This window comes from Motacilla alba, chromosome 5, assembly GCF_015832195.1.
Source record: "Motacilla alba alba isolate MOTALB_02 chromosome 5, Motacilla_alba_V1.0_pri, whole genome shotgun sequence".
Lineage (NCBI taxonomy): Eukaryota > Metazoa > Chordata > Aves > Passeriformes > Motacillidae > Motacilla > Motacilla alba.
The window spans coordinates 6,966,612-6,989,936 of NC_052020.1; the positions used below are offsets into that span (position 1 = coordinate 6,966,612).

Here is a 23,325-nt window from a genome sequence, read left to right on the forward strand (position 1 = left end):
CATACCAGATTCTCCCCCCATCGTTTTTTTGCATAATCCAGTGGAATCTGACAAACAAAAGGCTCTCAGAAGTCAGATGGCATTTAATTTGAGTAGTAGGTAATCAGTGAAAGAGAGTATCCTGGAGAGAAGGCAATTTGTCTTGAGCTGACAATTTGAGATGGATGTGCTGGGGTTATCTGCAGTGTCAGTTCAGTCAGAGATGAACTGAACTCCATTTCTCTGGCTGGAAGTCTAAATCAACAGAGACCTTGGAGATAATGAGGTATTTACCGGGTTCCCTCTTCTCCTTGCAGGAGATCTCCTCATTCCCCAAAGAATGAGAGCTTGAAAGGAAAAGGAAAGGAAAAAAAAGGAAACTACAAAGGGGAAAATAAAGCAGATGTAAAGGGAAATTTCCTCAGTAAATTAACTATAAGAGCTGCATTAATGTAATCTAACTAACGGCACATTTTCCCCCTCAATTGGAATAGATCAACAGAGTCAGATAAACCACACCACCCTCTTGTCTCCCAAGCTGTGGTTCATGGAGCACTGGAAGACTACAGAGTGCTTGCTGGAGTCCTTGGAGAGATGCAGGATGTTTTCTTTACAAACTACAATGTTTTTGGGCATTGCCTGGAATATTGCCCGGTGGATTTGGCCAAATCTGAGTCTTTCTTTTGGGATAGAAGCCTTGTTATTTTGACACTGAGTCAAGTCCAGATGAACTCTGGCCACTTCAAATTGGGATCCGATGCCATCCAGTTTGAGTTTAAGCATATTCTTACATGCTAGTGGGAAGAAATCAAATAAACCCCTCATTTTAAGAAAGAGAATGCCTAGAGAAACAGAAATACTCTTGAGAACAAATGGCTAATGATGTTACTTTAAAAAGTATGTGAAATTCATTTAGAAAACTTGACTATTCTTTTAATTTACTTGTACTGAGGAATGGCACGTCCTGGAGGGGACAACCTTTGGCTAATTTGAACCTATAATTTGTTTTATAGGTCTAAACCAAGATCAGCACTACCATAGCAAAAAGTCTCAAAAAGCTTCAAGCTAAAGGTCATGGCTCAAGGAAAAAAAAATGTAAATCCTGCTCAGGAAACCACTAAAATATGATCTTAACTTCAGAACTTTAAAGTCAATAGCACTGAGACATTTGCTTGGTATTATGCACACACTTAAATATCTGCCCTGAATGTGAACACTGAATAACAAAGGAACTCAAAGAACACAGTGTGGCAGAAAGAAAGAATATTATTAAACAATGTTCCTTAAACAGCATGGCTTTAATTTTTTCTGTAAAATATGCAAGACTTTCCAAGAATCTGGGATTCATTTTTGCCTGTCTCTTTGTCCCAGCGACTGGATGTGTATGAATATTCCTATCGATAATTTGAGACCCTGTCCTGCAGCAGAGTCTGTTTTCCTTCAGAAAAGCAGTATTCAGGTTTCAAAGTGGATGAAATATCTGCTACTAACAAGCCAAACATTTATTTAGCTCCTTGTTCTTGCACAGATCTTTGCATTTATACTCTAAAATAAAAAGAAGCAATTCATGTTTTCCTTATGAGTCATAGATCATTCCACTTCCTTATGAATCTCAGGAAGTTTTTGTACATTACTGGCAAACAATTCAAAACAAGATCTCTCTTTTTCAGTGTTGTTTTAAATATGGCTGGCCAACACGTTTAAAATTGAAAGTTTTCCTTAAGAAATGATTTATTGTTCTGAGTGCAATATTTTGCCATTACAATGTGTTCGAAACTAATTTTTTGCTATAACTCTGCTAAGGAAAGCATTTTTTTTTTTTGAGCTCTTCTTTTCAAGACATGTTGTGGGGGAAGATCATTTTCTAACCAGAGCTATATTTGACCTCTTACATTTTCCCCCATCAGGATTCTCATGATTTCTCACCAGGGTGGGTGGAAAGAGGCATGTTCCCCAGCAGACAGTCTGCATGGGCCAACAGTCAGGGAAATTTCTGCTCCTTGGAAAGCTTGGTCCCAGTGCACCAAGACTGAATGGCCAGCCTAGAGCAGAGTTTCCCTGGCTGTGGGCTGCAATCCCCCCTGGGCCACAAAAGAGTTCAAAGGGGGCTCTGAAGTGTTTGAAAAAACAGTGCTGGTCAGCAGCTGCTGACTTTTTCCTGGCTGGAAGAGTGAGGCTGTGGTTTCACAAGATTAAGTCTTCAACACCAGTTCTAGCTTCTGGTATTCCCTTTCCAGCCTTTTCCTACTGCTTGTTTCATCCTCCCTCCTGCAGGGCACGGGCCCCTCGGTTCTCCTGGAGTATTGGTTTGTGGCTCTGCTGTGAAACGGATCAGGAATTTGATCCAATTTGGAGGAAGACACATAAAAAACGAAGTGTTTCTCTGCCAGGCTATTTTTGGGCTGGACTTATTCCCTGCTCCAGTTCATTGCACAGATGCATCCATGGCTGTACTGGCGGAGCAGTGGGAGTGGCATGGTGTGACCACAGAGCAAGGGATGAGGAGCAGGAACACAGAGCTGGAGGGCTGTGCTGGCGAAACCACAGACACCAGGGATATTTAATTACTGGTGGCAAGGGGTTATGCTCTCTAGAGAAGGGGGAATTGCTTTTCAGAGCCTTAATTATTGGCAATCGCTCGGCTCCTCCAGAGAAGGGGAGTGAGCATTTACCCCTAGAGCCAAAATTGCAGCTGAGTCTGGCTCTCCTCCTGCCCTTGGGGTATGAGTGGCTCTTGGCTCAGGGGGCTGCATGAAGACAAGTGCTCCAGAAAAGGGGCCACCTCCTCCACGTGTTTGAAAACACGAGCCTTGGAATCCCAATGGAATTTTTCACTCTGGGTGCTCGTGACAGATCCAGCCCAGCCCGCTGGAGAACACGCTGGACAGCAGAAGTTGGCTGATCTCAGAAGGACATTGCCTCATGGAGTCACTCACCACTGACTTTTAGTAACTTTATGTTGGTGCACATAGAGTGAAACTTTGATTCAGGGAAGCCACTTCATGGTCAGCCCCAGCTGATGCTGGACTTAAGAGTTTCAGCAAAAAAAAGAGTTGGTCTGGATTACCAGTCTTATAATTAACCTGAAGACATTGATACAACTCAGCTGATCTTCATGAAAATGGAGTTGGAGTTCCCAGAGAATGGTCTCATCTTGCAGAGCTTTAGTGTTAGAGTCAGAGAAAATGAGACAAATAAAAGCAAATGTTTCATGGTCCCACTCAACCTGCACCACAGGCAACACCATTCATTCTGGTGGTGAACCCAGCTTCTTTTGTGCTCATGGGAAAAAAATACAGAAATGTAGGTTCAGTGGGAGGAGAAAGCAAGTTAGACATCAGCTGTGACTGCCACTGCTCTATTTTTGCTGATTGAATTCTAGCACGTTTTAGATCATGGCAGATAGTCAAGATGAATTTCATTGTGATGATGAGGGAAACAAGAACTGGTGCAGCCCATCTAACAAAGGGCTGCACTTTGAAAATATCAAAAATACCAGGAACCTTCCTGAAATCAATTAGATTTATTGCCTAAGTCTGCTAAGTTCATATATTCCTAATATATGTGTAAATCCCTTTGGAAAAATAGAATTTACACTCCCACATCATTTATATGCCTTTGATAATTTACCAGGAGCTGTTTCTAGACCAGAGCTGAAAGGCCAAGACTCTGAGCACCACACTGGTTTTAAATTGAGAAGATGTTGTATGAAATCCAACCACCAGCGTTATCACCCATGTGCAGGCAGAATAAAGATAAAGAGCTGTCTCCAAGGAGTGGTGACTCTGCCCTGCTGCCTTGTTCAGAGGCTGTGCAAGGACACAAGTTCATTTCACAAGGAACCTTTGGCCTGTGGAAAAACCCTATTTCTGGTCAGAAACCCCTCACACTGGTCTTGTCCCAAAGTCTGTAATCTCTGCAAGTCTAGGTGACAAGAAATAATAGTAATAACCAAAAAAAAAAAAAAAATTACAAATTTGGAAAAATCTGACTTGGATTCCAGCCTCTGAAAAGCAACTCATAAAATTTACAGTGGCTAAATCCAAGGCTGGGGGTTAAAATTTAGGTTCACAAACCCTGCTGTTATTATGTGTGATGCCTCTGGCCCTGCCCACACGAACACACCCCCAGAGCTCATGGGACAGGCTGTAGCCTCCACCATCAATCATTCCGACTTCACAGAAGCTACAGCCATGACCAGAACATGTCAGCAACATGGGCCACATCATTTAAGTGATGCTGCTGGTGTTTTCCTCCCTTCTTAACAAAACAACAAACACTCATTTGCTGTAGGAATTGGGAACAATTTATGAATGGCATGAACTTTCTAAGACCTTGTCCGATGGAGGGGCTGTGTTCTATTTTTGTTTTAATTAATCTAGTGCAGCCACCCCCCAAACATGCAAATTTCATTAATCAGACTGTCTGGAATAAGGGGGTTGACTTACCAATTCAATATTTAGAAAAGAAAAAATTAAAAGGATGGATGTTGAGTTAGCCTTTCAGTGAATGTGGACCATGTTTTTTATGGCAACACCGAGGCTAAATAATTTCCTTTCAATGGTGAATGAAAGCTGAGATTCTTAGAAAATCTTGTATTTCATAGATATTTGTTGTTTTTTTTTAATTGTCAATTTTCCATCTACAGGTGGAGAAGGAAATATCTGTGTTAGCAGCTGCACATATAGAGGGGTCCCTGAACCCTACAGGCTACAAGTTAAGCTCTAACTAAGAAGTGTTTACATATAAACAAAAAAAGCTGTTTCAAGCAATCAGTGTTAGATGAAGTCACAGTTCCTTTTCCACAGGGTTATTTGTGAGCATTTTATCTGAGAAAAAAAAATTGAAAAATATACAATGGAGAGACTTTACAGATGTTTATGGTGAAAATATAGAGACAAAAGTGCTTCTTTGCGTGTTTTCCTTACTGGAGAGGGGCAGCAGCATCCCCAAATTACTGAGAAGGAAGCTGAATTCCAATAGAGCTCAGAGGGTGAGATTTGGCTGGGTGATTTGCTGGACCAGGACCTTGTCAAGACTGTGCTTTAACCAAGACGGGTTGAACCAGATGTGTTGAAATATTAAATGAGGAGAGTCCTTTTGCAGCCCAGCAGCCCTGCTCATATATGGGGCACACAAGTCCTGTCCCCGTGGGCAGAGCACAAAGGATGCAAAAATCTCTGCCACAAGCAACCCAAGCAGTGGAGTTGGTCAGAAACAGGATGTCAACTGATGCTTCTTTTAGAACAATGCAGAGCTCTGGTCTTGCCCACTCAGTCTGGCTGCTGCTTCAAAAAGAAAAAGAAAACAAAAAGAGACACAGCACAAGGAAAAGAAGCCCAAACTATGTGACAGGCAGCGCCTTGCTGACAGATGCTATGTGGGATGCATTGTTTTCCAAATTTCTTCACCTCACCTCCAAAAATTATGTTTATTTTATGGATCACAAACGGGAGATTTTTCTTCTGCCTGTCAACCTTGGGCGCATTCTTTGGTACCTCCTTCACACAGCCTGAGCAGGAGCCTGAGCTGTTAATGATCTGAGCTCTTCTAATTTACACATACCAGTGTCTCAAAATTCCTGTGTGCAACTCTTACTGTACCCTATTCCAGTGCACTGGGGCCAAACAGTCCCATTTTCTCCCATATGTTTCAAACAACAAACATAAAACAGGTGATTAAACTCCATAAACAAACAGGGTTTTCCCAGCAACAAATCAACACCTCTCCATGTCTGGTATTTGTGGAATTTGATAAGCTACCCACTTTGCTCCCTCCCCATTCTTGTTATGTCTGTCCTCAGCCTTCTTCATCTTCTATCCCCACCCTGCTTCACCCAGTCTCCAAAGGCAGGCATTCATTGTTAATTAGCTGCTGAAACAGTGCAAGCAGCTTGGTTCATGGGATTGAGATGGGAATGGAGCTTTAGGTCTGAGTTTCAGCTGTTTTGAAAGGCCTAAAAGGCATATTTTCTCACTCGGAAGGAGTGAGGGAAGCAGGAAGGAGTAATATAGAAGAGAGGGAGAGTTAGGGAATGCAACTGGAAAACCTCAAACCAGTAAATTGAGACACATGTCTTAATCAGTTTGAATGATAGGGGTTTCTGAAAAATCAAAGGTTCTGGTGTTTCTGGTACTTACGTGCTCACGGATGTAATTACTTGCCTTGTATAAAGTTTCAGGGCCAGAAACCAGTCTCAATCAGAGCGGTGTAAATCTGGAATTATTCAGGATTAGTAAACACTGCCTTCATATAGGAATTATGGTGGCATAAGAGATTAGCTGTCTCTTATTGTGCTGGTTTATCAAGAGCAGTTAAAATTGCAAGAATGGTGAAAACAGAGAAACTGCTAAAAGCTACTGCCCATTCATTTTCAGTCAATGTGTGCTAAATATCTTGCCTGGAGCCTTTAGCAGTGGATGGATAAATTGCTGTATTCCTTCCACACACAGAAGTTCCCATCTGCCTGTGCTGTTTTAACTCACAGACTGTGTTTTCTTTTATTGACAGAATGAAGACTCTAGTAAGTGTTCAGATTCCATCTCTACATGTAAGAGGCTGAGTACTGGATGATTGAAATGCTACCCCTGTTTGATTATTCCTGTTAAATATGCTCGATCCAGTGGGATGGCTCAGAGTCTGACTTGAGGTTGTCCTCTCTAATTTTAGACGCTGATCTTGGTAAGAAACATTCTTGAGACTTGAGGGGCTGATATTTGTGTTCTGGATGTTGAGCTGCATCCACAGTAACAGCAATGGTTCAATATTCCCATTGTATTCTGCCTAATTGGAACATGATCTGTCGTTGTCCCCCAGAAATCCATAATTATTCTGCTTATTTAGGTCTAATATAACAATAATAACTCTTCCAGGGAGTATCCTGCAATGTTGCAAATACATTTAGCCTGTGTTGATCAGAAGTGAAAGTATTTCATTCCATAAAGAAATTAGGAGCTCTACTGCTGTCAAATTCAGCAGTTAAATGAAGCAGAACTTAGTTCAAAGGCCAAGTCCTGGAAGCATTTTCCTTTGCAACATTTCAAGAAGCAAAGCTTCCCTTTTGGGATTGTCCAGGAGAACATGCCTATAAACTAAAACCCATGCCTTCTTAACAATGACAAATATTTCATGTCTAGGGAAAAATATGAAGTGTGTGAATTCAGCATCACAAAAGCTGAAAATTTATTCAAAGGAATTTTTTTGCTGCACTGTCTGTCCTGGGGGAGGGCTCGGACCTGAGGAGTCCAAATCTCTCCCGTAAGTGATGAATTTGTGATTTCACATGATGAAATGAGGGATTCTCCTCCTGTTCTCTGCCTGAGGCCAGTTATGTCAGTCCTACAAACTCCTGGATACACAAAAAAAATAAGATTTGGAGGGAGAGGATGAGGTTTCCCAGGGAAGCTGTGGTTGCCCCATCCCTGGAAGTGTTCAAGGCCAGCTTGGATGGGGCTCTGAGCAACCTGAGATAGTGGAAGGGGTTGGAATTAGATTATCTTTAAGGTCATCAATTGCTCCATGATTCTCTGAGAGCAGCTCCCAGAGGCCTTGGGTCTCTGCTGTGGGGCACAATCCATTCCCCCAAGCGGCAAAACATCCCCCAAACCTCTGCCTGCTTTTCCTTTTCCCCCCCAGCTCCTCCTTCTCTGCTGCAGGTGTGGAGCACAACACCTGCCTTGACCCAGGCACTTCAGGAATTGGGAATAACAATCGCACAGAAAGGGAGGAGAGGGAAGGAAGGAGGAGAGAGGGAAGAGGAGAGGGATTTCGGGTTCCTGCCTCCCCGGGATCTCGGGGGTTCTGCCAGCCTCCTTCAGATGTGCTGATAAGCAGCGAGATGCTGAACTCGGAGCAGCCGGACTGAAATATTTTGACCCACGAGCACAGATAGAGCAGAGAGTGGGAGGGATTTATCTTTTCTCAGGTGAGCAGGTAGATTGGGAGGGATTTCTCTTTTCTCAGGTGAGCAGCAGATAGCAGGAGGGATTTCTCATCTTTTCTCAGGTGAGCAGGTAGATTGGGAGGGATTTCTCTTTTCTCAGGTGAGCAGCAGATAGCAGGAGGTATTTCTCATCTTTTCTCAGGTGAGCAGGGGACAGTGAGAGGGATTTCTCTTTTCTCAGGTGAGCAGGTAGATTGGGAGGGATTTCTCATCTTTTCTCAGGTGAGCAACGGATACTGGGAGGGATTTCTCATCTTCTCTCAGGTGAGCAGGGGATAGTGAGAGGGATTTCTCTTTTCTCAGGTGAGCAGCAGATAGCAGGAGGGATTTCTCTTTTCTCAGGTGAGCAGGTAGAGTGAAAGGGATTTCTCATCTTTTCTCAGGTGAGCAACGGATACTGGGAGGGATTTCTCATCTTTTCTCAGGTGAGCAGGGGATAGTGAGAGGGATTTCTCTTTTCTCAGGTGAGCAGCAGATAGCAGGAGGGATTTCTCTTTTCTCAGGTGAGCAGGTAGAGTGAAAGGGATTTCTCATCTTTTCTTAGGTGAGCATTGTCTAGCAGGAGGGATTTCTCTTTTCTTAGGTGAGCAGGTAGACTGGGAGGGATTTCTCATCTTTTCTCAGGTGAGCAGGGGACAGTGAGAGGGATTTCTCTTTTCTCAGGTGAGCAGGTAGATTGGGAGGGATTTCTCTTTTCTCAGGTGAGCAGCGGATACTGGGAGAGATTTCTGTTTTCTCAGGTAAGCAGTGGATAGCAGGAGGGATTTCTCTTTTCTCAGGTGAGCAGGTAGACTGAGAGGGATTTCTCATCTTTTCTTAGGTGAGCAGTGGATAGTGAAAGAGATTTCTCTTTTCTCAGGTGAGCAGCCAATAGTGAGAGGGATTTCTCTTTTCTCAGGTGAGCAATGGATAGCAGGAGGGATTTCTCTTTTCTCAGGTGAGAGCAGATACTGGGAGGGATTTCTCTTCTCTCAGATGAGCAGGTAGACTGGGAGGGATTTCTCATCTTTTCTCAGGTGAGCAACGGATACTGGGAGGGATTTCTCATCTTTTCTCAGGTGAGCAGGGGATAGTGAGAGGGATTTCTCTTTTCTCAGGTGAGCAGCAGATAGCAGGAGGGATTTCTCTTTTCTCAGGTGAGCAGGTAGAGTGAAAGGGATTTCTCATCTTTTCTTAGGTGAGCATTGTCTAGCAGGAGGGATTTCTCTTTTCTTAGGTGAGCAGGTAGACTGGGAGGGATTTCTCATCTTTTCTCAGGTGAGCAGGGGACAGTGAGAGGGATTTCTCTTTTCTCAGGTGAGCAGGTAGATTGGGAGGGATTTCTCTTTTCTCAGATGAGCAGCGGATACTGGGAGAGATTTCTGTTTTCTCAGGTAAGCAGTGGATAGCAGGAGGGATTTCTCTTTTCTCAGGTGAGCAATGGATAGCAGGAGGGATTTCTCTTTTCTCAGGTGAGAGCAGATACTGGGAGGGATTTCTCTTCTCTCAGGTGAGCAGGTAGACTGGGAGGGATTTCTCATCTTTTCTCAGGTGAGCAGGGGATACTGGGAGGGATTTCTCTTCTCTCAGGTGAGCAGGTAGACTGGGAGGGATTTCTCTTCTCTCAGGTGAGCAGCGGCTCGGCAGCCGGAGGGGCCGTGCGGATGCTCTGCCTGCAGCTGCTCTCAGATCCCGGCGCTTCTCCCGGCTTCGAGGGAGCCGCGCCTTATCGGCAGCATCTGAAATGTCCCCAGGATCTACCAGCATCTCCCCGCCAGTCGGGAGGGTGTTTTTAATCACTCCGAACAGGAAATAGCATGCTGCATTTAAATACTGTATATAATTATCATGGGAAATATAATTAGGAAGTGTAATTAAATGGGCTTGAATGCATATCAGGCTGTTTCTTGATTTTTCACTCAATCCAGCTGTTTCTCACAGGCTCTTTACTTTGAGTACTGGTGGTCTGTGACAGAACTTCTGCACAGAATGGAGGAAGAATTACTTCTTTAAAGGCTGTTCATTTAATCTAACTAGGCCAATTTATTTAAATGCAATAATGACATTTTCCAACACAGCCTCCTTTACTTATTACCTTAGATGCTTCATTTTGGAATGTCTAGATTCATCCAAAATATTCCAATTTGAAGGTTTTATAAAACCCAAGCATACAAAGTCACTAGTGGCATGGGCTGGCTGTTTACTATGTGTTTGTTTAATGTGTTGCACAATGTGAGCCTGATTCTTGACTGGATTTTCTTAAGTGCTACCAGTATATATAAAAAAAAAAAAAAAAGGGGTGATAAAACAAGTGTGGTTCATTACTCAGTACAATGCTGGTTTATGATTATTGCTTTTCTTCCTGCTCAGAAAGGAAGAATTCTGAATTACTGGAGAAAATATTTTTTCTGCCCTCCAATAAAACCATGATACTGCAAGAGTGGGAAATGTTGGCAAGGACATGTTGAGAAAATGAGTGTAATTGCACTAAAAAATGACCTTTTTTTTGTCTCAGTGTATCGCCGACTGGGGCTACATACAAAGATGCCATCAGCTCACATCCCAGGCAGCAGACCAAGAACTTAAGGCTACATCTTACTTTAAAAGTTTTTTAACCAATCACACAAAGCAAAAGCACATTGACAGTGGTTCCATCCAACCACTATAAGCACACGTACCTTCGGTTAAATGCTTACTTATTTTGAATACAATACCTGCTTGCAAGCCTTAAGACACAATGCACAGAGCTCCATTATGAAGCTTAGAACTTCCTAACATCTCTCTGGATAGACTTTTCTGCAGCTTAGGGAGTTATTCTAGACCAGCGTTAAGGCACAGACCATTGTTCTGTTTGTCCTTACTTTTCTACCTCTCACATAATTTTTCTGCTGACCCATCTCATGGCTGCTGCTCAGCTCTAATCACAGCTCTGCTGTCTCTGAGGCCTGCCTTTTGCAGCTTTCCCAGAACCCTCCGATTATATAGATTCCCACACCAGTGGACAAAAATCTTTGGATTGAGTCGAGTAGGTGGCTGAAGAAGAGTTTGTTGCCAGTGAAAGAGGCAAATCCATGCTCTCCCCTTCCTGAGCAGGACACAGCACTCAGGCTGGGGCTGGTGCTCCTTAGCAAGCTGATTCAGCTCCCTATGCCAGCAAATACTTAAACATCTTATTATTTTTTTCTCCTGTGGTCCCTGAGAGAGCTGAATTAGCTCCCAGAGGGATCAGGTGAGCACTGATGTAGCGCCGGGGGCACAGGGGTCCATCAGTGCAGGGCTGGGGGGACACCCCACTCCCTTTCAGCAGGAGCAGGCGCCTCTGTGGGCCCAGCAGCCTCATCTGACTCTGCTTATCACTGCAGTCATGTGCTGGAGGGAAAGGCTATCTGCAGATCGTGGTATGGCATCCCCACAGCCAGGAATGTTGGAGATGTTCCCATCCCACCGACGGGTTTTGTTGAGTGACACTAATTCTTAAAGCAAAAGAAAACCCATTGCTTAGAATTTGCTGCTTAGGGACAGTTTTTCTTGGACCATGCTCACAGGGCTTTTTGGATGTGTAGGATTTCATTACATGGGCATAAGCAGCAGCAGAAAATGCTTTTTCAAGTTCTCCAGGTCTCAAAAGTCCTGCTCCCTGCAGGAGCCAACTGTGTCCTTTTTCCAGAGAAAGAGGGGTTAAAGTAGCAAACAGATTCCTCGTGGTCACTGGAGGAGCTGGGACTCCACATTTGTAAATCATCTTCACCAAACCAACAGGCTGTGCAGCATCCTCTGAGCTTTAACCAACATTAAAACCTTTATGTCTTGCTGCATGTAACATAGAGAAGAATCTATGGCTGACATACCTAAATGCCTAAAGCTAATTTCCAAGGTGATAGAAAATTCAAAGTTTAATTTGTAGGCACATTGAAAGGATTTTGCTATCTTATTTCATTGTGGCAAAAGCTACAAATGCTTTTTTTTTTAATCCAAGCGTGAAGAATGGACCTAAACAGAAGCAGTGAAATCAATGCAAAGCTCCTCCTGATTCAGAGACGTCAGAGCTTTTCCAAAATGTGGCTCAAGTCAGCATTTCCTGCAGTCCAGGGAGAGAAGCTGGCTGTGCACTTTACAGATAATTAGCTGAAGAGAACGTGGCTGATGCTGAGAATTGTATTCCCTTCCAGCAAGAGATGCCTGGCTGACCTGAGAACCACACAGCAGCAAATGGCAGTCAAGAGAATTAGGGGCCCTCTAATTTGCCTAAAATGCCAAACCCCAAATTCCACGGTTTCTTCTCTAAGCACACAGTAGAACTAGTCAAAACAGCTATAAATACTTTTCCCCTGTATCTGCACATTCCATAAATAGTACAAATATAATTTTATAGGAATAACAGAGACTGGAACAGTGGGATTATCTGCTTGGATCCAGATACTCATACAGTTTAACTTCTGCCATTAGAGTTTGAGCAGATTATGAGGATGAATCAATTTTGATTTTACAACAGAGCCACGTACAACAGGGTCCTTGTTTGTTTCGTGAACAGGCAGAAAACAAAACTTCTGAAGAGCAGGGATCATCCTGCCTCCCCTGAAACCAGTGATAATGCTGTCCCTGACTTTGTGGAAAGGGTGACTTATTACTTTCTCTCTGCTTTTTGTTGTATTTTCTTTATTTCTTGAGGAATAATTCCATAAATTTGTGTGTGTGTGCGTGTGTGTGTGTGTGTGTTTACTCCTTTGTAAGGAGTTGTACCAGCTTGGGTCTTTCCAGGTTCAGAGAAACCAGAGAAATTCATTTTCCCCAAGATTGTCCATTGAGGTTGCTGAGCCAGGAGACACCAGAGTTGCCAGACCTTCCCAAAGGAATAAAGGGAAGACAACCACAGCAGAGGGAACAGCAAATCTTTCATTCCCTCAGAGGGATCCTGCTAATCCCAATGCCTCCTGAGGAGGAGCACCAGCATATTTCAGTGACCAAAGAGAGTCAGAGCACCAGTGCAGCCATTCACTGACCCAGCTGACTCCAGGATGGAGCAGGATGCTGGATAAACCTGGAATAGCTTGTCCACTGTGGCCATAGGTTTTATTTTCTGTTGAGTGAGGCGTGTGCAGTGCTCTTGGCCAGCGTCCATCCTTCCCACTTGTTGATTACACCCCGAAGCCATCCGTCACTTTTCTGCTCCCTTCAGTAGGAGCTGGATGGAGTTTTTCCTGGCAGTTCCCAGCAACCATTTTATCTATCTTCTGTCAGCGCTCAGTTAGTGCTAAATTGGAGTTAAATAGGCAAGGACAAAATCTGCCCTGTAAGAGAAACCCTGAGTTTTCAGCAACTTCACTATTAAGATGCTGAGGCTGGGCTTGGTTTAGTGTGCAAGGGCTGGGATTGAAGCCATCCATTTCTGAGCTGCTTCAAAGTTCTTTGGTGTCAGTGGCAAAGGTAACCCAAAGATGGAAAGAAATAACGCTTGTGTAGAGTGTAAAAACAGTGCTCTTTTTTTTTGTCCCACCTTGTTAAAAAAGGCAAAAACGCAGAAAATATTTTGGGGAGTAATGAAAGTGCATGCTAATATATTTCATCAGTACTTTTTATGTGGCATAAAATTATTTCCTGAGATAGTGCCAGAGCTAAAGCAGCACAAAACTTTAAAAGACAAAGGAGTGTAGTAATAATAATAATAATAATAATAATAATAATAATAATAATAATAATAATAATAATAATAATAAATTTTAAAATGTATCTCCATTATATCAAATCACAATAATTATTGCTTTAAATAATCGAGCTAATTTTTGCCTAATCGTCTGTTTGAGAGAAGTAGCAACGTATATTTCTTAAGGAAAAATGAATGATACGGGAAAAGGTGTTTGCCTAGAATCCCTTAAAGCAACATTCCCTGTTTTTCGTGTGTCTACCCCTTACTTCTGTCCATAGAAGTGCTCGTCTCAGTGGCATGATAAAAAATTGTTATGCATGCAGACATTCTTACAGTCCAAATCCTGCAGTGATGGAGCCAGTGGATTCGGGGCTTTTTCCACGCAAGAGGTTTTATCTGCCACTGCAGCAGTTTTTTGTCCCTGGTGACACCACGCTCTCCGTGCAGGCACCACAAACCTCTCCCTACCTGGGCAGAGCACGGGTTTGGCGTGTTTCCCGCCCAAAGGACGCGGAAAAACAAACCGGGAGGGCTGGAGCCGGCGTTTCCAGCGCTGTAACGCCGATGTCCCCGCGAGCAGGAGGGGAGCAGGGAGGGACGGAGATCCCGCGGGGCCATCCCTGCCCGGGGGATGGATGGGACAGGGTTTATTTCCGACATCCGCGCTGCCCCCGGCAGGTGCGGCATCCCGGGGAGAGCATCCCAGAGCCCCGCATCCCTAGCCCGGCGCCAGGACAGCATCCCGAGCCCGCATCCCAGAGCCGGGGCCAGGACAGCATCCCGAGCCCGCATCCCAGAGCCCGGAGCCAGGACAGCATCCTGAGCCCCGCATCCCAGAGCCCGGAGCCAGGACAGCATCCCGAGCCCGCATCCCAGGACAGCATCCCGAGCCCGCATCCCAGAGCCCGGAGCCAGGACAGCATCCCGAGCCCGCATCCCAGGACAGCATCCCGAGCCCGCATCCCAGAGCCCGGAGCCAGGACAGCATCCCGAGTCCCGCATCCCAGAGCCGGGGCCAGGACAGCATCCCGAGCCCGCATCCCAGGACAGCATCCCGAGCCCGCATCCCAGAGCCGGGGCCAGGACAGCATCCCGAGCCCGCATCCCAGAGCCGGGGCCCGGGAAGCCGCCGGGGACGGGATGCAGGGAAAGACAGCGACGGGACAAGGATGGGACAGCGAGCGGTGGGATGGGACCAAGACGGGACGAGACAGGGAAGGGACACGGACGGGACAGCAAAGGGAAGGGACCGCAATGGGACCAGAATGAGACGGGACAGAGACGGGACAGGACGAGGATGGGAGCGGAGAGAGGCGAGACGGGATAGTTGGAGGCACGGGACAGAGATGGGAAAAGGACGGGACAGGGAGGGGAAAGGGACAGGATAGGAGCAGGATGGGACCAGGATGGGACAGGAGCGGGACAAGACAGGAGCGGGACGGGGCAGGGAAGGGACAGGGGCGGGAACAGGAGCAGGATGGGACAGGGACGGGACTGGGACAGGACTGGGACATGACTGGGACAGAACGGGACAGGAGCAGGACGGGACAGGGACGGAACAGGGATGGGGCAGGGACGGGAAAGGGATGGGATGGGACAGGGACGGGGCAGGGATGAGACAGGAGCAGGGACAGGGACGGGACAGGGATGGGACAGGAGCAGGGACAGGGCTGGGACAGGGACGGGGCAGGGATGGGACAGGAGCAGGGGCAGGGATGGGACAGGGACGGGGCAGGGATGGGACAGTAGCAGGGACAGGGCTGGGACAGGGACGGGGCCGGCACAGAACGGGCGGCGCTGGTGGCGGAGTGGCCCCGCCCCGGCAGCGCCCGCGGCTCTGATTGGCCAGTTCCGAGGGCGGCGCTGATTGGTCGGTCCTGAGGGCGGCGCTGATTGGCCAGTACCGCGGGCGGAGCCAATGGGGAGGCGCGGAGTCCCGGCCATTCATGAGCGCGCGCTCCCCACACTCGGCTCGGCCCGGCTCTTCTCGGCCGAGCTCAGCCCACCCCGGCCCGGCTCGGCTGAGCCCAGCTCAGCCCACCCCGGCCCGGCTCTTCTCGGCCGAGCTCAGCCCACCCCGGCCCGGCTCGGCTGAGCCCAGCTCAGCCCACCCCGGCCCGGCTCTTCTCGGCCGAGCTCAGCCCACCCCGGCCCGGCTCGGCTGAGCCCAGCTCAGCACAGCCAAAGGCTCTGGGAGCGGAGCTCAGGCCTTTCCCAGCCGTGAAGTCATCCCCCGGTGCTGATTGAAATCATCTGTTTTCAGTTCGCTGACAAATTAATTGAACTTCCCTCTGACTCAGGGGCCTTCTGACTTTTGAGGCAGATTTTGTCTACATGCTGTCCCCCAGACGAACACAATTTAATTTTCTAGGCTTTAAAGGGACTTTATGTTTCCAGAAGGGCAATGAAAGAGGCATTTGTTCGGCGATAGCGCCGCGACCCCTACAAACATGGCACGAGAACAGAAGGGTATAAAATGTTGATTTTACTGCCGCTGATAACCAGCTCCGAAACGTGTTAGATCCTGAGATGCACAGGCCTGATAACGCGGCAGGCCGGGAGCCGCTTTCTTCCAAGGAGCACATTAAAAGAAAGCTCCTTGAATAACTGCGAGCCTCTCCAGGGGAAGGGCAGAGCTGGGACAGCCCCGGCCTGTGCCCGGGTGCTGTGCTGATCCAATGACTCCCGGTGAAGAGGCTCCAGTTCACTCCTCCAGCTCCATTGCGTCTCGTTTGGCCAAGCTGGAGCTGCGAGGTTCGGCTGGAGTCCAGACCCTGAGCCCAGGTTTATGGTCCGGGCTCCCCGGTGGGATGGGTTGTTCCCCCACTCTCTCCATCTGCCCTAGGGAAGATTTAAAACTCACCTTTTGAACATCATGAGACAAATTCTGCCTTCAGGTGCCTGGGCGCTGCTGCCTGTGATCCCCACCCGGGCATTCCCAGAGTTTGCAGCGGCAGGGCAGGGGTTGCCAGGCCGTGCCAGGCTTGGGGGCTGATGGACATAACATTTTTCAGTTATACCTGTCGGTTTTCCCCGTTATAAAAGCACCAAAACACATCATTAACTCTGGGCGCTTCTGCTCTCATTTACTGGGGTAGATCTGAGCACGTGTTCACGTCGTTTGCTGAAAACAGAATGAAGAAAATCAGCTGTTTTTCTTGGCCCATCCGAGTTCTTGTTTCATTTTCTCCCCCACTCCTCATCCACTCTAAAATCCAAATTATTTGTAAACAAAAATTAATTAATTTATCTTTGAAATAACCCCGGGAAATAAGGATGTTATTTGTGCTTCTTCATAAACATAAGAAAAACAAGTGATATGGAAAGAATTTTATGAGGCTATCAGCAATCAAATCCAAATTTTGTCCCATACTTCAGCTGTGGTGGCCAGGACCTCAGCTAGGTTGAACTTACTGCAGAACTTTCCTCGTGGGCTGAACCTCTCATCATTTCTGGTTCTTCACCATCTAATTTCCACTTGCTACTTTGAAAAGTCATCCAGAGACCGCTGAGCTGATTGAAAAATCTGTGTTCCACTGAAGGGCTAGAAAAGAATTAAAATATAGATACTAAAATCATATTGGAAAAATCTGTGTTCCACTGAACTGCTAGAAAAGAATTAAAATATAGATACTAAAATCATAACAATAGGTGCATGTCATTTCAGCAGAAAACCTCAGACCCAAACATTCCCAAATGCCAAGGAAATATGTCAGTGAATCCAGACTGTTTCAGGCTTTTTTTGAGGAATGTCATGGAAAGGGAGGGTGATATTAGTCTGGACCACCTATTCCTATCCAATCTTTTAATTTTATGTACACTGGATGCTTGTAAACCAGCTCTTTATTTTCACTTTCATTCAATTGTGGCAAATTCCAGGTAGAGGAGATTTTTTTGTCTTTTTCAGTCAAATTTCCCACTGACCTTAAATGTCTCCTGGCTGACTCTCACAGTTTTACTTGACTAAGGAAGCACCAAAGCCATTAAGTTGAGGAGTCATTCTTATGCCCTGGGTGAAAGCTGCTGCATGATCTTGAAGGTTTAAACAGGCATCTTTACAATGTTTTATGCCAACAGCTGGTTCTGAAGTGTGTGAAAAGACATGGAAATGTTCTCAATGATCCTGATGGGTGCCTCCCAACCCAGCACATTCTGTGATTCTGAATATTGTGTCAGTCTGCAATAACCTGTAAGTCCTTCGTAAGATTCCGCCTGCTGCTGTTTAAACTTTCAGCTAATTTCTGTTATCCCTGATTTTTCAAAGTATTCATCAGTTATGCAACTGCGCAACAGAAATTTGCACTTTATAAATTTAGAAATTTATACTCCCAGCTTTTAACACGGAGGAAGGACAGATGTGCAATAAATGTACACACAGCCAATGGGCATGACCCAAGTAGCACCCAACAGTGGCAACTCAGAACAGGATGGGGAAAAAAAAGGGGAAAAAAAAAGGAAAAGCAGTGAGGCTGCCTCCAAACCATCTTCTTCCTTGGCACAGGAAATCTGTGCTGGGCGACTCCAGGGAAGCACAACTGGGAGTGGAGCCCTCTGAGGAGTGCAGCAAAATCCTTGATGATAGCCAAGGTATTTTACAACAATAATTACTTTGAACTGTGAACTGTGCTTTGGAATATCTGTGCAGCTGTGAGGGAGTGAGGAATGAGACAAAAATTTTTGTTACTTTAATAGAAATGTTTTTTGTCCTGCTTGCACAGGTTGTTGGTGCAGAGTTTGCTCCTGTTTTATTACAAAAGCTATGGAACCAACTATTGCAGGAAGGTTTTTTTTTTCTTCCATCAGCATGTGCCTTTAGCTCTCCAAAACACCAGCAGACAAACAGCCTCCTCAGGCCAAATCTTTATCATGATGGAATAGTCCCCCCAACTTCAGTGCAATTATTCACGAGTGAGACAAGTGTCCTAAGTCTCCTGCAAAAAAAGGAATTGAAAGTACACATGATTATTCCTCATGACATTGGCATTTCTGCAGCAAAACTTCACTTTTCTAATCTAAACTGAGCAAAGTGCTCTTAGGGTGACAGATAATTAGGGAAATTAACTCAGAGAAACTTGTTCTGGCTCTTAAATAATTTCTCATCATTATTCTCCTTTTAATTTGGTTTATTTGCAAATGGAGCTTGTTCAGGAAGGCAAAGTGTTGATTAGCAGCCAACACTTATTTAATAATGAGCCAAAATTAGTTTTGCAGTGAAGGAGCATTCACTTCAGGAAGAAACAGGAGTAACTTGTAAAGATTAAATCAACCAAACAGGAAATGGAATCAGTCCCATGTGTTTTAGGTAGTCTGATTGCAATGCCAAGGGTGTAAATTGCCAAACAGCTTTTGCTGGCCTGAGCTGCTGTTGGCTTTCCCTTCCTCCTGACTTCTCCTAGGTGTCCACCCCTGCCTGAGCCATTCCTCTCCCATCTGGATCGAGCCCCTGGGCTGCCTGCAGGGAAAATGTGGCTGGAGGAGAATTGCTAGCAGCTGCTTGCACTGCTTAGTCATCACTGCCACCAAGAACCACTGCCTGAGAGAGCCGAAAAATATTTGCAACATGTATTTACAAACAATTGCTAGACAGATTTTGTCTGCCCATAGCATTTGTCAAACAATTTCCAGCAGGAAGTAAATACAGATAAATAGATTCTCTTTTTGACCAGGGAAAGCAGATTTGATATTGTCTAATATGGCTATCATGCTGCCATAATATTAAAAAAAGGCAATGCAACTGAGATGTAGCAGGATGTGGCTTTTTTTTTTTTTGCTTGGGCCTATTCTGATGATGGATTATGTCAGTTAAACATTTTAGGAAACAGAAGCCACTTCTCTATAGGAACCTAGCAGCAGAACTCCCAGCTAAACCACAGACAGTCCATGTTTGAATGGGTGCTGATGCCAGCCTCGGGTGAATGACTTTTAAAAGCAGCATCACGTAAATGTGTCTGAATAAAATAGGAGCAGATTGGAAGCAGTTCCTGAGACTGGAGTGAATGACCTTTCTTGCTGTTGTCATTTCCAAATTTTTGGCAGACTCTCCCCTGACCACTATATTTCATTTCCATGCACCCCTGCACTTCCCAATTCCGGTCAGGAGCAGAAGCAGAAGTAATAAAATACCACAAGGAAAGCTATTCTTGTGATATTTCCGGTGCTACTGGATGCAGCACCAACAGGAAATCTCATGAGAAAGGCTGTCCCTTCACAGTTTCCAGCCCCACTTTGGAAACCCAAGTGATTTGGTGGGAGTAAACAGCAAATAAGCATCCTCCAGCTTGGGTGATTAAAACTTCTCCCTGCATTTCTGGCCCAGTCCCTTCCACCACAAAGCGCACGAGCCTTGTGACAGTGGTGGGCACAGAGAAAACTGTGGATGGCTCATGACAGTCTGAGCCTTCCTTTCTGTCCAGTTGTGTGAAAGGAAGGGACCTGCAGCCTTCTCTCTTCTAAAATGAGCCCTTGAGAGCTCGCTGTGCCTCAGGATTGCAGCCTCGACCTCTGCACGTGTCTGGTGGTGATGATCTGCAGAAAGGAGGATGTCCCTCTCCCACTTCAGCCTGCTCCAGGAGGATTCCCAGTCTCCCAAGAGATTAAGAAGGTAGAGAAGGCAAAGAGCAGGGAGAAAAAAAAAAAAAAAAAAAAGGACATTCAGGTGATTTTCCTCTTTCCTTTCCTGCTATTCCCCTCACCCGTCACCACTTTGAGTCTTGCGCACTCTATGCGGGAATGGGAAGGAGCTGTGCCTATTTTGCCCTAAACGTTACATTTCAGGGCAAATGAAATTTGCAATCAAGCCGTTTGGCCTCATGCATGGAATGTTTACTAGCATTTCCAAGTCCAAGAGTTACCATCTAGTCCTCAGCACACAGGAAGAGGACCCTTCCTTCAGCAGGGCAGCGCAGGAGGCCCATGGTGGTCACAGACCTTACGCAGGGATGATGACTCAGATGTAAACCCTGACTGAAGTGTCACTCTCTGTCCCCAGAACAAGTACCTTCCCTGTGGGTAACTGATACAGCTGGATAACTGATATAACTGGCCCAGCTGCAATAGCAGATTGCATTTGCAGTGTCACTTTGGTAGTTAAAAGATCCTTGTCACGGTCATCTGCTTCAGCAGCCAGCCTGCAGCCCAACAGTGCAAGGACCTCTTTGTTTCCTTCACGTGCCACTGGGGATGCAGGTCTCCAGTGATGTTTGATGCTCAGAGCTTCTGGGGTTGGAACGCAGCCGCTTAAAGCTGTTCGGTTTGTCACTTTTGGATTTGCTACACAAGGCTCTGTTAATACAAACCGGCCTGTTTATAATATTCATCAGACAGTGGAAGAAATTCCTCTGATGTCTGCATAATGCAGCGAGCAGACTCCTTGATTATTAACATACTGATTGTGTACTCTCATTTCAGATGTTAGCTCAACGCTGGGGAGAGAGAGCTAGGGGAATAGAAAATGCAAGATGCATGGCATGCTTGGGATTTGGTCAGCGAAACTGGAAAAAATATTTACACGCTTAGGTCGTGTTTTTTATGTAATTTTTTCCCTTTTATGTAACATTTGGAGAAGCCGCTGAATTTTCAGTTCGTACCCAAACGAAGCCACACCTCTGAGCACTGGAGCAATCACTGCAGGAGAGGGAGTGGGAGAAACACGTCCCCATCCCTTCTTAATCCTCTCATTGATGTGCTCATTAGTGTTGACTCGGGGACCGTCTGATGCATCTCGTCCCTCCCCCAGCACTTCCTTAAGCTCGGCATTTCCATAGGAATTTCCAGCCGGGGGCCGGGATGCTCCAGTGATCTTCCCGACCCCTATTTGTGGCTGCTGGATGCACCAGCCCCTCTCACCACGTGTGTCTAAGCAGACCTTCACTGGCAGCCCTCACCCAGCGCTGCAGAGGAAGGAATCCTGCCTTGGATTGTGCATGGAAACATCCCCTGCAATAGAAAAGTCTCAGCAGTCAAGGTGCTTAGTGTTGTCTGACCAGCAGTAACTTCGGTGGGCACCAGCTCCTGCATCCTGTCTTACCCATCATTTGCAATACTTTCATTTTTAATGAAGCCTTTTTGATGCTTTAGTAATAGAAAGTACAGCAGATTTTTATTTTTCTTTCTTGCTCAGTGTTTTCATCCCTTGGGTGTTATATCTTCCCTTCATTTACTGTTTGTTGTTTTGGTGGAGGAACTTTCACTTTTGGTTGGTTTCAGAGCCCACCCTGCATATCCCCTGGATGGGCTGAAGTACAGTAGATAGGACATTAACTCCTATTAATGTGGAAATTTAGAATCCAAATAGAACTTGTCTTGTTGCCCAACAATGAGTCATTGTTCTTTTTCTCTTTTTAGCCAACAGCAGATTCAGAAGCTGTGAGACAGTTTCCTGCAGATAAGAGATAAATTGAAGGGAAACCTGGCAAAAAGATGATGGTCAAGCTGCAAGATATCATTTCCTCCAAAGCCCCTACATGCTAATTAACCATTCCAAGCATATTTTCAACAGCATTTAGGGATTTCCTCATCAAAATAAACTTCCTCCCATGTTATCTTCATTTTTGACATCCGGTGTTATAGTCTGACATAAGAGTCAGGGTTAAAAATCCCTAATATTGGGCTGTGTGTGTATTTATGCACAGGCGCTCACACACTCACACGATTGAAGCTGTGCCAGTATTACTGTGGAATTTTAATGCCTGATCCAAAGTCCTCTGCAGTCAGCAAGAGATTTTCTGTTCACTTCAATAGTACCAGGATCGAGCCTCTGTCCTTCTGCATCCAGATTTTTTCATTTATGCCTTATGACTTGTTTATAACAAACTACAGATGGGCTTGAGTCATAAAGTTCGGAGTATTCGGTTTGGAGGCTTTGCTTTGGGCCCATCCCTTTTATGTACTGCTTACTCCAGACCTGCCTTTTAAAGAGGAAAATATTGTCAGAATGAAAGTGTATGTGCAATAAACAAACTTCTCATTTCCTTCCCCTTAAGTTTTTTGTTTGGTTTTTTTTTTTTTTTTTTCCTTTTGAAGCCGATTTCTTAACTGGACAATTAGTTTTAGAGCTGCAATTGAATGCAAACTTGTCATACCTGATTTGCAGTCCTTTCTGTTTCAAGTGCTATCAATTATTTTCTAACTAGATGCTCCTGTGGGATCAGCTGTCACTAAGAGCAAATTTGAACACAATGGGTTGCTTCCTATTTCGAAAAGAATCTGAAGATTGTCAAAGCTTGACAGGCAGCTCCAGTTTTAAGATGAAACAGATAAGTTAGGTTTCCCTGGTAGGAGCTTTTGAACACAAGCAGATAAAGGAAGTATTGTTTCCAAAGAGGGGATGCCGTTTATAGTGCAAATTCACCCTTATTAAGAACAAACTCCAGTTGCTTTAAACAGGCAGTCAAATCCATTTGCACTGCAGAGGTAATAAAATACTCATGAGTCTTTTCAAATATTTCTGTAGACACTGCACTTACAAATTTGGCTTTCATATTCTTTTTTTTTTTTTTTAATGATGGACCAAGTAAACCGAGTAAACCATTAAAAAGATCAGTAGATGGTATAATGTAGCTGTTGTGTAGATCAAATACATGAGGTGTTGATTTTGTAACTGGGTTCACCAACAGTCAGCTAGAAATTAAATTTATGTCACTTTGTTTTTGAAGATGCTTCATATATTGTATGTCCTGGTAATTACTTGTGTATGTCACACATGGAGTTCAATTGCGTGTTATTTTAGGCACGTCACAAGTGAGAAGTGCCACAGCTTTCAGGTCTATGGTAGCAATAATTT

General features: G+C 45.2%; 1 long non-coding RNA gene across 1 annotated transcript in view; it reads left to right on the forward strand.

The window, feature by feature from the left end:
• The window catches only part of LOC119702171, a 44,993-nt gene extending 37,025 nt beyond the window's left edge, over positions 1-7,968 (forward strand). The window contains exons 2-3 of the long non-coding RNA XR_005257275.1: positions 6,490-6,660; positions 7,615-7,968. This is a non-coding gene — a long non-coding RNA (uncharacterized LOC119702171). The remainder of the gene's footprint in view (positions 1-6,489; positions 6,661-7,614) is intronic.
• Positions 7,969-23,325: the final 15,357 nt, after the last annotated feature.